Raw genomic sequence first — 16,587 nt, 5'->3', positions numbered from 1 at the left:
TAGATCAGGTCTTCAGGGCAGATCATCGTTTAAATCTTTTCCAACCAGCCTAAGGAAAAGAATGCATTTACTTAGCTGCTGAATCAAAGAGCAAAGCACGTTTTGGCAGATTCAGGGATGGAGTTCATGGGTGGGGAGAGGGTGGCTGTAAAAACTATGCGTGTTGTCAGTTTGATTTCCTAATTTTAAATAAGGATTAATCCAGTTCTACCAACATACTACACACTTTAAAATCATTTTTAAGGTTCAGTCTCTGTTCTATATAATGTATATGGTTACTAAATGATATAAGTCAAGGATGACATAATTAGGAGCCACTAAACAAAGGTCCGTCTAGTCAAGGCTATGGTTTTTCCAGTAGTCATGTACAGATGTGAGAATTGGACCATAAAGAAAGCTGAGCACCGAAGAATTGATACTTTTGAACTGTGGTGTTGGAGAAGACTCTTGAGAGTCCCTTGGACTACAAGGAGATCCAACCAGTCCATCCTAAAGGAGATCAATCCTGGGTGTTCATTGGAGGACTGATGTTGAAACTGAAACTCCAATACTCTGGCCACCTCATGTGAAGAGTTGACTCATTGGAAAAGACCCTGATGCTGGGAAGGATTGGGGGCAGGAGGAGAAAGGGATGACAGAGTATGAGATGGCTGGATGGCATCACCGACTCGATGGACATGAATTTGGGTAAACTCTGGGAGTTGGTGATGGACAGGGAGGTCTGGCATGCTGCGATTCATGGGGTCGCAAAGAGTTGGACATGACTGAGCGACTGAACTGAACTGATGTGCAGAATGCCACAAAATGCTAAAAAGTGCTTTTGCCTCATTTCTTATTTCCCCTGAAACCCAAAGGAGGAATAGATATTGCTATCCACAGGAGTGGGACCTGATCTGCCGGCACTGCCTTGGTGTAGATTATAGTAACTGGATCATCTAACACTAACCCTTAGGCAAGCATATGCCTAAATCTTGCTGAGGTGTTTTGATAAATACTTTGTATTTGCACTACTCCATAAAAATCTAATGTAAACTGTGTCACTATATGAAGCTTTATAAATAAATATTTTTCATAATAATACATTTTCTTCTAATAGCCAGAATGCTATCATAAAATATAAATTTAGAAAGCTTTTTTCAGGCTTGACTTCTAGATATCACAATTCTGGCTATATTTTAGCTCCATAAATGAATAACAATGACTTTCTCAAGAAAATATCTTAATTTCTAGTTTCTGAAGTTATTGTAAGGTTGGAAAAATTCCTTCAAATGCAGAATGACATGTTCATATTTGTATTTTACTTATATTTTAAGAAGTACTTCATATTTCATCATCATAGAAATACTAAAAATAAAAATTTTACTTTAGGTGACAATGGATAACTCTTAAAATATTAACTATCAAGTTCAAATATCTTTATTAACTCAGGAAAAAAATAGTTGCTTCAGATTAGCTAATGAGAACTTTCAATATCTTTCTATTATACCCATCTATTGATTTGTATTTTTAAAGGATATATCTGTAAACTGCAAAAGGATATTCTTTTCCTTCAGTTTCAAGAATAATACTACCAGTTTCCAAATGCCTGCTATGGGCCAGGAAATGGTCTGTAACATTTACATATTTTACTGTATAATTCATTTTTCAGGTGAAGAAGCTGAGATTTGGAAAAGTCAAGTAACTTGTCCCAATTCAATTAGAAAAAGGAGAGGCCAGGATTCAATTCTACATCATATTCATCCCCCAAACTCTGCCTATTGACTATTCTATTCTACTCCTTTGTAACGGAGTTTCACTAGTAAAATTCAGAGTTTCACTAGTAAGATTTGTAATCCTTCTGCTGCTGCTGCTGCTGCTAAGTCGCGTCAGTCGTGTCCGACTCTGTGCGACCCCACAGACGGCAGCCCACCAGGCTCCGCCGTCCCTGGGATTCTCCAGGCGAGAATACTGGAGTGGGTTGCCATTTCCTTCTCCAATGCATGAAAGTGAAAAGTGAAAGTTAAGTCGCTCAGTCGTGTCCGACTCTTAGCAACCTCATGGACTGCAGCCTACCAGGCTCCTCCGTCCATGGGATTTTCCAGGCAAGAGTACTGGAGTGGGGTGCCACTGCCTTCTCCGTGTAATCCTTCTAAATATTGTCAAAATACTGAAAAATCTTCAAACCATTTTTAAATGCTTACTAAGCATATTAACACAAAAATATAATGTGTATGGTTTGCCTAGGGAAGGGCACACTTAATACTATAGATATTTTCATCCTAAATATAATTTTTGCTTCTTCATAGTCTGGCTTTTTAAAGAAAAATCTAGACTGCTCTAATTTGAATAGTTGTTTTTTTCATAAACATCCTACACAAAAATAACAGAATTTTAAAAAGTAGAATTCAATTATATAAAATAATTAAGGAATAATTATTTTGATTTCCTATTACAGAAGAGGAAATAAAACTTGCAGTCAGAATTTATGAAGTGCTTGCTCTAGTTAAAGTAATCATTGAACTAAAGAAAAACTGCTTCTTTTGGAAAAATTTAAAAAAATTACGTTCATGCAGTTCTTGGTATTTTCTTTGCTTTATGGTATTTTCTTTGTTTTATGACAATTTAATCTTCCAGTGCCTTATTTTCCCACATATGCTGTTAATATGTTGAAGAAGTCTTTAGTTTTTATCTTTTTTACCAAGTCTTCAAAGCTATTAAATATATCCACAAAATGTAAGTACACAAAACATAAACATATACATATACCAGCATAATAACTTCATGCATCAGGGCATATTATCACTATCCATGTAACTTCATTTTATTAGCAAATAAATGATATATATTTATAACTGAATATTGAAATCAGAGGCATGAATCAAAAATCTTCCCCACATACCATAACAAATGACCCAGTGTCAACAACAAAAACATGTTCTTTCCAAAACATTATTAAAGTATCAATAACAGAAATAAACCTTTTATGAATAACTTGAAACATACTCACACTAACTCTTGGCCCTGAACTCTTTCCACACACACATGAGGTGTCTTCTAGCTACACGGAATCTCAGCCAGTTTCTCTGTCATCTTAAACCTGAGTTTTTAAGAGGCAAAGTTATCATCTTTAACCTAACCTACTGAGAAGGTTATTAAACCTTGAAAATCATTCTATTTAATATACAGAAGGTGGACCTGAATAGATGTACTTCATGTTGGTAGGGAATGCAGTTAATGATATTGGACTTGAGATTCCATAGAGAATCTTTCAGAAATTAGTATAGAAGATTGTCTTCGTGGTTAAGTTCTAAAATGTGTCCCCAGGTCATTATAGAACTTGTACCTTTGTGTGTCTAAAAGTACTTCATATTAGTATTTATATTGAGTGTTTTGTTTTAGGACTCAGTACACTAAGGTCTCTTCAGTTTGTAATTCTGTTAAAGAAATGTCAAGAACTATTGTATGTCACTCTTCTAAGCATATTGCTTGTGACTGTGATATTAGAAGGTAGAAATAACACTCATTTCTTACTTTATGAGAGTGAACAAGACATAGCCTACATCACTTGGTCCATGTGATCATAAATTGAAGAAGTGGAACTGAATCTTAGGCATGTAGAAAGTTCTATTATAATGCCCATACAAAACTATATATACTTAATGTTTCAGACATCTTTTTGCACAATGAGCAGTCTCATGGTTGAAGATTTTCTTCATCTTAATTTCACATTTAGAGATAAATAGGACTTTTAAAATACCTGTATCCTACTATGCATACTGTATTATCCTACTGTACATACTATACATACTACTTTTGTGTACAGCCTCAGTGAATAGAATCTGCATGTTTATTGGAGTTTTTAGATTTTTAATCGGGACCACCTAATGTACACGTATCTATCTATGACACATACTCATATGTTGAATTGCTAGATCAAAAAATAGCATCCAACTTTACTAAACTCTTTTCTGAGGTTGTACCAAGTCATGCTGCCAACTGTACATGCAAGTTCCTTTGATCTACATACTTGACAACACTGTGTGCCAGTGTGGTAAAGGTATGTAGGCATCTCATGGTGTCCTCTTATTTCTACTGAAGGTACATGATGTTGTATATCATTTTGGTTACATATTTCCTCCTTTGTGAAGTGCTTATTCAAACCTTTTGATTTTTCTGTAGTTGGTCTTTATTTTTTTCCCTTTATTTTAATTGAAGGATAATTGCTTTACAGAAGGATAATTGCTTTACAGAAAGATAATTGCTTTACAGAATTTTCTATCAAACCTCAACATGAATCAGCCATAGGTATACATATATCCCTTCCCTTTTGAATCTCTCTCCCATCTCCTTCCCCATCCCACCCCTCTAGGTTGATACAGAGCCCCTGTTTGAGTTTCCTGAGCCACACAGCAAATTCCAGTTGGCTATCTATTTTACATATGGTAATGTAAGTTTCCATGTTACTCTTTCCTTATATCTCACTCTCTCCTCCCCTCTCCCCATGTCCATAAGTCTATTCTCTATGTCTGTTTCTCCATTGCTGCCCTGTAAATAGATTCTTCAGTACCATTTTTCTAGATTCCATATATACGTGTTAGAATAAGACATTTATCTTTCTCTTTCTGACTCACTTCACTCTGGATAATAGATTCTAGGTTCATTGACCTCATCAGAACTGACTCAAATGTGTTCCTTTTTATGGCTGAGTAATATTCCATTGTGTATATGTACCACAACTTCTTTATCCATTCGTATGTTGATGGACATCTAGTTGCTTCCATATTCTAGCAATTGTAGATAGTGCTGCAATGAACAACAGGATACATGTGTCTTTTTCAATTTTGGTTTCCTCAGGGTATTTGCCTAGGAGTGGGATTGCTGGGTCATATGGTGGTTTTATTCCTTTTTTTTTTTTTAAGGAATCTCCATACCCTCTTCCATAGTGGCTGTATCAATTTACATTCCCACCAACAGTGCAAGAGCATTCCCTTTTCCCCACACCCTCTGCAGCATTTATTGTTGTAGACTTTTTGATGATGGCCATTCTGACCAGTGTGAGGTGATATCTCATTGTGGTTTTGATTTGCATTTCTCTAATAATGAGTGATATTGAGCATCTTTTCATGTGTTCGTTAGCCATCTGTATGTCTTCTTTGGAGAAATGTCTTTTTAGGGCTTTGACTGGGTCTTTTCGGTCTTTTAGGTCTTTTACACTTTTTGATTGGTTTCTTTGTTTTTCTAGCATTTAGTCATATGAGCTGCTTGTATATTTTGGAAATTAATCCTTTGTCAGTTGTTTCATTTGCTATTATTTTCTCCCATTCTGAGAATGGTCTTTTCACCTTGCTTATAGTTTCCTTTGCTTTGCAAAAGCTTTTAGGTTTAATCAGGTCCCACTTGTTTACTTTTGTTTTTATTTCCACTACTCTAGGAGGTGGATCATAGAGGATCTTGATTTGATTTATGTCATCGAGTGTTCTGCCTATGTTTTCCTCTAAGAGTTTTATAGTTTCTGGTCTTACATTTAGGTCTTTAGTCCATTTTGAGTTTATTTTTGTGTATGGTATTAGGAAGTGTTCTAATTTCATTCTTTTACATGTAGCTGTCCAGTTTTCCCAGCACCATTTATTGAAGAGGCTGTCTTTGCCTCATTGTATATTCTTGCCTCCTTTGTCAAAAATAAGGTACCCATAGGTGCACGGGTTTATTTCTGGGCTTTCTATATTGTTCCGTTGGTCAATATTTCTGTTTTTGTGCCAGTACCGTACTGTCTTGATGACTGTAGCTTTGTAGTATAATCTGAAGTAAGGAAGGTTGATTCCTCCAGTTCCATTCTTCTTTCTCAAGACTGCTTTCACTATTCAGGGTCTTTTGTGTCTCCAAATGAACTGTGAAACTTTTTGTTCTAGTTCTGTGAAAAATGCCATTGGTAATTTGATAGGGATCACATTGAATCTGTAGATTGCATTAGGTAGTATAGTCATTTTCACAATAATAATTCTTCCTACCCATGACTATGGAATATCTCTCCATCTGATGAATTCTGTTTGCTAAAATTTTGTTGAGGATTTTTGCATCTACGTTCATCATTGATATTGGCCTGTAGTTTTCTTTTTTGTGTGTATGTCTTTGTCTGGTTTTGATATCAGGGTGATGGTGGCCTCGTAGAATGAGTTTGGAAGTGTTCCTTTCTCTGCAATTTTTTGAAAGAGTTTTAGAAGAATGGGCATTAGCTTTTCTTTAAATGTTTGATAGAATTCTCCTGTGAAGCCATCTGGTCCTGGGCATTTGTTTTTTTTGGAGATTTTTGATCACAGCTTCAATTTCAGTGTTTGTGTTTAGGTTGTTATAATTTCTATTTCTTCCTGGTTCAGACTTGGAAGATTGAGCTTTTCTAAGAATCTGTCCATTTCTTCCAGGATATCCATTTTATTGCCATGTAGTTGTTCATAATTCTTAAAATCCTTTGTATTTCTGCATTGTCTGTTGTAACCTCTCCTTTTTCCTTTCTAATTTTGATTCTTCTCTATTTTTTTCTTGATGAGTCTGGCCAAAGTTTTGTCAATTTTGTTTACCTTCTCAAAGAAAAAGCTTTTAGTTTTATTAATCTTTACTATTGCTTCTTTCATTTCTTTTTCATTTATTTCTGCTTGGATCTTTATGATTTCTTTCCTTCTACTAATTTTGTTTCAAGATGTGGTCTGTCCTAGAGAATGGTTATCCTGTATGGGACCCTTTGTGCTTTTTGGACTTGATTGACTACTTCTTTTTCCATGTTGGGGAAATGTTCAACTATAATCGCTTCAAAAATTTTCTCATGCCCTTTCTTTTTCTCTTCTTCTTCTGGGACCCCTATAATTCGAATGTTAGTGCATTTGATATTGTCCCAGAGGTCTCTGAGACTATCCTCAGTTCTTTTCATTCTTTTTACTTTATTCTGCTCGTCAGAATTTATTTTCACCATTTTATCTTCCGGCTCACTGATTCATTCTTCTGCTTTAGATATTCTGCTATTGATTCCTTCTAGAGTATTTTTAATTTCAGTAATTGTGTTGTTTTTCTCTGGATTTTTATTTTTTCATTCTTCTCAGTCTTTGTGAATTGATTCTTGAATTTTCTCCATTTTGTTTTCAAGGTTTTCAAGCATCTTTACTATCATTTTTCTGAATTCTTTTTCAGGAAGTTTGCCTATTTCCTCTTCATTTACCTGGACTTCTGTGTTTCTAGTTTGCGCCTTCATTTGTGTACTATTTCTTTGTCTTTTCATTATTTTTTTTTTAACTTATTGTGTTTGAGGCCTCCTTTTCCCAGGCTTCAAGGTTGAATTCTTTCTTCCTTTTGGTTTCTGCCCTCCTAAGGTTAGTCCAGTGGTTTGTGTAAGCTTGACATAAGGTGATATTTGTGCTGAGTTTTTGTTGTTTGTTTTTCCTCTGATGGGCAGGGCTGAGTGAGGTGGTAATCCTGTCTGCTGATGATGGGGTTTGTATTTTTGTTTTGTTTGTTGTTTAGATGAGGCATCCTGCACAGTGTGCTATTGGTGGTTGGGTGATGCCAGCTCTTATATTCCAGTGGTTTCCTTTGTGTGAGTTCTCACTGTTTGTTACTGCCTAGGGTTAGTTCTCTGGTAGTCTAGGGTCTTGGAGTCAGTGCTCCCACTCCAAAGGCTCAGGGCTTGATCTTCAGTTTCGCATGGGTCTATGGATCCTTTTCTGCTGGTTAATTACTCCTGTTGATGCTCAGTTGGTGTTCTACACGCACTTCTGTGTCCGAAGGTGTATTCCTGATGTATCTGTGGAGAGAGTTGTACTCCACATCCACCTACTCCTCCACCATCTTGTTCTCTCCTAATATAAGCAGAGCAGAGATTTTTAAGCAGAAACCTTCTCAGGAACAAAAACCTGAACTGTGGTTCACAAATTGCTGGAGGCTCAGCATGGACAACTCTGAGAGTTCAGAACTTCAAGGAGACCCAGTCATAGGAAGGCAGCCATAATACTGTGAGATTCACCTCCAAAAGGTCACCTATGTCCCCAGAGTTATAAAACTGTTATTCCTAATATTTTCTTACTTGTGTCTGTTGATCAAAGAGAATTTACATTTTTATAGTAAAATTACCTTTTTATCTCTGTTTAAGAACTTTTTATGTCTTAAGAAAAATTTCCTACCATGAAACCATGAAGACATTCTCCCACATAGTTTTCTGAAGGAGAACTTCGAATTGCACAATTTGAGCCAGTAATTAGGGTGATCATCTTTGTTTCCCTTGAACATCCCTATTTAATGCTTATTGTCCAGGGTACTTAATTGTACCTTTTCCTTTCTTAATAATATCCCAATTTGGATAATAAAATATATGATTGCCTTACCTATAATCCACATGCAGATAAGTTTTTAAGTGCTGTGAGGGAAGGTCTATACTAATAAAATTTTCTGAGTAACACACAACTTTATAATTTCAGTGGCTTCCAATAGCAACATTCATTTTTCATTCATAGGTCAGTAGTTTCATTCTTGCTATATGTGGTTTAGGAGTGACTTAGCTAGGCTTGACTCCAGACTGAAGATTTGGCTCATCTATTTCATATGACCCTCATCCTACCACCCAGGTAGAGAAAGCCCACATGCTATTGGTTAAAGCAACCTTATGTGGCCAAGACAAAAATCATTCCACTAAGGATATAAATTCCCTCCACATGGAATCCATGACCTGATTAGAGAGGAAAAGAATTGTGAATAGGTATGAAATACAATGGTCTTCAAAAGGGTCCAGTTTAATTTTTTACCATACAGATACCCAATGTACCCAGTGGCATTTATTTACAACACAACTCATTTTTTCACCTTTCTACTGTGAAAAGTTATCATTTATAAAGTATCTATGTATACCTGAGTTTATTTTGGAAAAAACTATTTATTATTGTCAATTACTGGGCTGAAATATCCAGCCATATTGAAATCCAATATGTATGCAATAAAATTTATCTATTAATAGTGTACAGTTTGCTGAGATCGGACAATTGCATTAACCATGTTCTTATAACCAAAATCAAGATACAAGCCATTTATATCACCACAAAATATTTCCTCATGCCTCTTTGAAGTTATTCTCATTCCTTGAATCTCAGTCTCAGATGTCTGTTCATTTGCTTCAAATTATTAGAATTTTAACCTTTTAGAGGCGTGCTGTAGTCCATGGGGTCGCAAAGAGTTGGAGAGGACTGAGCAACTGAACTGAACTGAACTGAGATTTTCATATAAATGGAATCTTACAGTACATTGTATTTTATATTATACTTTCTTCACATACAGCTTCCCTTGTGGCTCAGCTGGTAAAGAATCCACCTGCAATGTGAGAGACCTCGGTTCAGTCCCTGGGTTGGAAAGATCCCCTGGAGAAAGGCTACCTACTCCAGTATTCTGGCCTAGAGAATTCCATGGACTGTATAGTTCATGGGGTCACAAAGAGTCAGACACGACTGAGCGACTTCCACTTCACTTCAGTTCACTCCTTCACATAGCTTAATGTTTTTCAGATTTATCCAAGTAATCTGATATTAATACTTCACTCTTTTCATTGCTTATATTTAAGGATATAGCATGATATGTTCAGTTACTTACCAGTTAATTGACTGGGTTTTGTATCAGTTTGCTAGGGCTGCCTTGACAAAATGTCACAAACTGGGTGGCTTAAATAACAGAAATTTGTTGTCTTACTGTTCTTGATGCTGGCCGTCCAAAATCAAGATGTTGGGTAGATTGTCTTCCTCTAAAGCTGTGAACAATGGCAACCCACTCCAGTACTCTTGCCTGGGAAAATCCCATGGACAGAGGAGCCTGGTAGGCTGCAGTCCATGGGGCCGCTAGGAGTTGGACACGACTGAGTGACTTCACTTTCACTTTTCACTTTCATGCATTGGAGAAGAAAATGGCAACCCACTCCAGTATTCTTGCCTGGAGAATCCCAGGGATAGGGGAGCCTGGTGGGCTGCCATCTATGGGATCGCACTGAGTCAGACACGACTGAAGCGACTTAGCAGCAGCAGCAGCAAAGCTGTGAAAGCAAATCTGTTCTATGTATGGTTTGCTGGCAATCTTTGTCATTCCTTGGCTTGTAAAAAATATCCCCCCAATCTCTGTCTTCATGTTTGCATAACATTCTCCATGCAGGTATGTTTGTGTTGTGTCCAAAATTCCTTTTTTTTTTTTAACAAGGACACCAGTCATACTGATTAGAGGACCCTTCCTTCTTCAGCATGACTTAATCTTAAACAATTATGACTCTATTTCCAAGTAAGGTCATATTCTTAGTTACTTGGGGTTGGGATTACACCATATTTATTTAGAGGGAATATAATTCAACCTACAATCTATGAGACTGATTTCAAATTTTAGCTATTATATTGTTTTTGTGAACATTTGTAAAAAAGCCTTTATGTGGCTATCAGCTTTCATTTCTGTTGGGATACACCAATGCGTGATTATGAAAGTTTTTAAATAAATTTGTTATATTTAGAAACAAGTATTCCAATACTTTCTTGTCTTCTTTTAGTCTACCCTATTGTATTTTTAGCATTTACATTTGCAAAATAATGTTAGAATTGGTTTTTCAAGTTCAAAAAAATAAGAAAAAATACAAAAATTTGATTGAATTATGGGAAAACTATAGATCAACTTGTGAAAATTTTATATTTTTACAATAGTGTTTCAGCCCATGAATTTTGTATATATCTCCATTTATTTGTCATATTTTATTTCCTACCTTAACTATATTTATTCACAAAAAGTTGCATGACTTGATTTTTCTTATGAAATTTTTTTTTATGATTTTAAGTATATCTTTTGTGAAACTTGATTTTTAATTGCAAATTTCTAGCATGTAAATAGAAGAGATTTTTTAGAGAGATAGTGCTTTTTCTGCTCAAAATCTTTCTAAGTTCTCACCTAGTTAAACTAAAAATATATTCATAAATTCTTAGAAACTTCTATCTACATGAATATAAATGTATGTAAAGATTGCTTTCTCTTTATAATCTTTATACATACTAATTTTTTTCTTACATTAACACACTGGTCTAGACATCTAATATAAACTTAACTAAATTGAAGTGGCAATGATGAACATCTTTGTTTTATTCCCTATCTGAAAGATAAGATGTTCAATGTATCAAATGTAATTTTTAAAATGAGGATGCCTTTTATAAAAGTCAAAAAGCTGGACACTGTAAAATTGTTAGAGGAAAATATAGGCAGAACATTCTATGACGTAAATCCCAAGATGTTTTTTGTTCCACTTTGTAGAATAATGAAAATAATAACAAAAATAAATGGGATTCAATTAAACTTAAAAGGTTTTGCACAGCAAAGGAAACCATAAACAAGACAACCCTCAGAATGGGAGAAAATATTTGCAAACTAAGCAACCGACAAGGGATTAATCACCAAAATGTACAAGTAGCTCATGAAGCTTGATATGAAAAAAGAAAATCAGAAAATGTGCAGAAGACCTAAACAGATGTATTCAGAGATTCTGGAGAACATGATATGGACATCATAAGGCAGCCATTATTTACCCTCCTCAAATCTGCTCTCTGGTACCCAAAGTTTCACATCTGTCCCAAATGCAAAATATATTCACTGTATCCAAAACTCCACAAAACGTTTACCCAAATTTATTAACTTAATATCATTCTCAAGTTCAAATCTCACCTAATGCTTATCAGCTTAAAAATTCTAAGTCATATCATATAAATCAACCACATTTAGATACGGGTGATACTTCACTTAGTATGATGTATATCCTGAGATTAAATTTACTTCCATATGTGGAACTATGAAACTAGAATACAAGTGATTGATGTTCAAAATAGAATATGTTATCTCTTTTCAAAATACAATTGAAATTGTATTTTGCCGTAAAATAAGGCATAAGATACCAGGTATAGACGTTACTATTCTGAACATGAGAAATGGAAGGAAAAAAAGGAGTCGTTGGTCCCAAACAGCTTCAAACTCCAGCAGGACAAACTCCCTTAGGTTTCATGTCCTGAGTGTAATCATTTGTGTCTTAAGTCTCTGACATCTGAGCCCCCATCTCTGACCTTGGATGTACTTTTCCTTTTTCTTGAAGGATAGCACATTTTTGCAGCTGAGTAGTGTTATTAGCTTGTTTCCTTCAAGTAGAATTTGGGGAATCTGGTAGTCCTGTTTTATTATGTTCGCTCTATTTGCTTTTCAGTCCAAGTTGGCAGTGTTACTGCTAAGATAACATTCTCAGGACTCGTGTAGATCTCCAGTGTATGTGTTCCGGATTCACTCAATGAGACAAGAGGCTCCTCCACAGGTCTTTCCTGGGTAATCCCATTTCTATTTTTGACTTCTGCTAAAATTAATGAGGGGAATCCATGAGTCATACACCTAATCTTTCAAAAAGCCCTCTGTGTGAAGGAATACTCTGAAATTTTAATCCTTCTGAGATACTAGCAAAAGGTTGACTAGTATTACTCTTGGCTTTTTCTCTGGAGCATGTGACCCTTCTAATTTTAGCAATCTGGAAAGGCTGTGAATTTCCCAAACCATCAAGTCCTAGGTCATCTTTGCTTAACAATTTTTTGCTCAATCCATCTCTTTCATCTCACATTGTACTCTAAGCAGCAAAAAGAAACCAATCATATCTTCAGCTCTGTTTTTTGAAATGTCTGAGTTCATCATGCTTTACTTACCATGTGGAACACTAGTCAGTTAAACTTTCTGCCAGGTACAACACTAGATAATATAACCTCAAGTTCCCAATAATGTGTTCCTCATGTCCATCTTAACTTTCACTAGCACCATCTTAAAGTCTACTAACAGTGTGTTTATGATAACATAGGTGCTTCTCATTTCCTGTTGAGTATTTTTTGGCAGAATTATTACAGCAAATTCCTAGATAGAATAAACAAAATGGAGTTGAAAATTTTTAGAAAAATAATGTAAAATATAAGCTTTAAGATAGGAATATCACACTGAATATCCATTCAATGGCTGAGAAAGCTACCTTCTGAAAAACAAATCATAGAATCATCAAGATTAAGAACACATTAAGAAAAAAGCAAAAAACAAAAAAGATCAGCACTGAGGATAAATCATAAGGATGACTTCAGAATTCTTATTAGCAACAATACTCCTCTCCCCAAAAAAGGATGCCAAAACTGAATAAATTTATTGGGCAGTATAAGGGCAAATGAAAGATATTTTCATACTTGTGGTTAATGGGAAAGTTTACTTTATTGACCCCTTTTTTAAAAAAAGTTATTAGAGGATAATTTCTAATAGAACACAGTAAGAACTTTAAAAGGTTACAATTGAGTAGAAATCACAAATTTCAAGAAACAGTGATTCCCCACCTGTAAGTGCAATAAAAAAGATTGCAGGATGATAGCCATCTAATAATCCAAGAAACAATTGATCAATAATTCAACAAGCTCCAAAGATTATACCCCAAGAAGAAATCAGATTTCACTCAACAGAAGAATAGCCTTAGTTCTGTACTTGTCAACAGAACTGAACAGGATTATAAATTTCAAGGTACAAAAATGGTATAGAAATCATGAACAAAATGTGAAACTAACAAAAATTGGAATTATTTTATATAATTGATGGAATTTAGGGAAATCATTTTTTACCTCATTATTGTTACATTGTTTATTAAGTTGCCCTCATTGATGGTTTCATAGAACATGTGATATATACAGAGATATATAATCTCTGTAAATATTAATATTCCAAAAATCATAACATTTTAAATGCAGTTTTAAAGTTGTCAAAATTTAGAACTTGTAAATAAAACATAGATGATTTAATAAGATTATAGATGAGAATTTTCATGATGTAAGAATAGTGACACAGAATTGAGTGTGGAGGCAAATAATTTCCTCACTGTATTTAACAGAGACATAATAAAAGCTTTCAAAATTCAGTGGACAAAGAAATAGAAATTTTAGTTTAAAGCATACCAAAATATTTTATTTAGCAAAATAAAATTGGAGAAAAAAGGAAAAGGACATTAGAATGGAGAAGTGTAAGGTACATTAATTAAAGAAAGCTTAATATCTTGATTTGTTTTTACAGCCTATCTTATGTTGTAACATTATTTATGCTTTAAAGTCTGCCTTGTCTAATCATATTCTTTTATTCAGAACTAAATTACTTGACTAAATTAAATAGTCAAGTTACTATTACTGAACAAACTTTTATCAATAGTACCTCCATTGACTGAAGGGCTAAAAATAATTCTCTTAGCAAAATCTGAATTCCTATTTAAAAGTTTCCCAAAGGTCAGGGGTGGCGGCTGAGAGGAGCTACCCCATGTCCAAGGAGCAGCAAATGCATGGGTGCAGGAGGGCCAAGAGGAGCTACTCCACATTCGAGATCAGGAGGAGGGACCGTGAGGAGATACCCCTTGTCCAAGGTAAGGAGCAGTGGCTGTGCTTTGCTGGAGCAGCCATGAAGAGATACTCCACGATCAAGGTAAGAGAAACCCAAGTAAGATGGTAGGTGTTGTGAGAGGGCAGACACACTGAAACCATAATCACAGAAAACTAGCCGATCTGATCACACGGACCACATCCTTGTCTAACTCAATGAAACTAAGCCATGCCGTGTGGGGCCACCCAAGATGGACGGGTCATGGTGGAGAGGTCTGACATAATGTGGTCCACTGGAGAAGGGAATGGCAAACCACTTCAGTATTCTTGCCTTGAGAACCCCCTGAACGGTATGAAAAAACAAAATGATAGGATACGGAAAGAGGAATTCCCCAGGTCGGCAGGTGCCCACTATGCTACTGGAGATCACTGGAGAAATAACTCAAGAAAGAATGAAGGGATGGAGCCAAAGCAAAAACAATACCCAGCTGTGGATGTGACTGGTGATAGAAGCAAGGTCCGATGCTGTAGAGCAATATTGCATAGGAACCTGAAATGTTAGGTCCATGAATCAAGGCAAATTGGAAGTGGTCAAACAGGAGATGGCAAGAGTGAATGTCGACATTCTAGGAATCAGCGAACTAAGATGGACTGGAATGGGTGAATTTAACTCAGATGACCATTATACCTACTACTGTGGGCAAGAATCCCTTAGAAGAAATGGAGTAGCCATCGTGGTCAACAAGAGTCCGAAATGCAGTACTTGGATGCAATCTCAAAAACGACAGAATGATCTCTGTTCGTTTCCAAGGCAAACTATTCAACATCACGGTAATCCAAGCCTATGCCCCAACCAGTAATGCTGAAGAAGCTGAAGTTGAACAGTTCTATGAAGACCTACAAGACCTTTTAGAACTAACACCCCCAAAAGATGTCCTTTTCATTATAGGGGACTGGAATGCAAAAGTAGGAAGTCAAGGAACACCTGGCATAACAGGCAAATTTGGCCTTGGAGTACAGAATGAAGCAGGGCAAAGGCTAATAGAGTTTTGCCAAAAGAACATACTGGTTATAGCAAACACCCTCTTCCAACAACACAAGAGAAGACTATACACGTGGACATCACCAGATGGTGAACACCGAAATTAGATTGATTATATTCTTTGCAACCAAAGATGGAGAAGCTCTATACAGTCAGCGAAAAGAAGACGGGGAGCAGACTGTGGCTCAGATCATGAACTGCTTATTGCCAAATTCAGACTTAAATTGAAGAAAGTAGGGAAAACCACTAGACCATTCAGGTATAACCTAAATCAAATCCCTTATGATTATAGAGAGGAAGTGACGAATAGATTTAAGGTACTAGGTCTGATAGACAGAGTGCCTGATGAATTATGGACATAGGTTCATGACATTGTACAGGAGACAGGGATCAAGACCATTGCCGTGGAAAAGAAATGCAAAAATCAAGATGGCTGTCTGAGGAGGCTTTACAAATAGCTGTGAAAAGAAGAGAACCCAAAGGCAAAGGAGAAAAAGAAACATATACCCATTTGAATGCAGAGTTCCAAAGAATACCAAGGAGAGATAAACTCTTCCTCAGCGATCAATGCAAAGAAATATAGGAAAGCGACAGAATGGGAAAGACTAGAGATCCCTTAAAGAAAATTAGAGATACCAAATGAACATTTCATGCAAAGATGGCCTCAATAAAGAACAGAAATGGTATGGACCTAACAGAAGCAGAAGATATTAAGAAGAGGTGGCAAGAATACACAGAAGAACTGTACAGAAAGGATCTTCACAACCCAGATAATCACGATGGTGTGATCACTCACCTAGAGCCAGATATCCTGGAATGTGAAGTCAAGTGAGCCTAAGAAAGCATAACTACAAACAAAGCTAGTGGAGGTGATGGAATTCCAGTGGAGCTATTTCATATCCTGAAAGATGATGCTGTGAAAGTGCTGCACTCAATATATCAGCAAAATTGGAAAACTCAGGAGTGTCCACAGGACTGGAAAAGGTCAGTTTTCATTCTAATCACAAAGAAAGGCAATGCCAAAGAATGCTCAAACTACCGCACAATTGCACTCATCTCACACAGTAGTAAAGGAATGCTCAAAAATCTCCAAGCCAGGCTTCAGCAATGCATGAACCGTGAACTTCCAGATGTTCAAGCTGATTTTAGGAAAGGCAGAGGAAC

This window comes from Giraffa tippelskirchi, chromosome 11 (assembly GCF_054371585.1).
Source record: "Giraffa tippelskirchi isolate mGirTip1 chromosome 11, T2T-mGirTip1v1.2.pri, whole genome shotgun sequence".
NCBI lineage: Eukaryota > Metazoa > Chordata > Mammalia > Artiodactyla > Giraffidae > Giraffa > Giraffa tippelskirchi.
Note: the sequence above shows the minus strand (reverse complement) of the source record.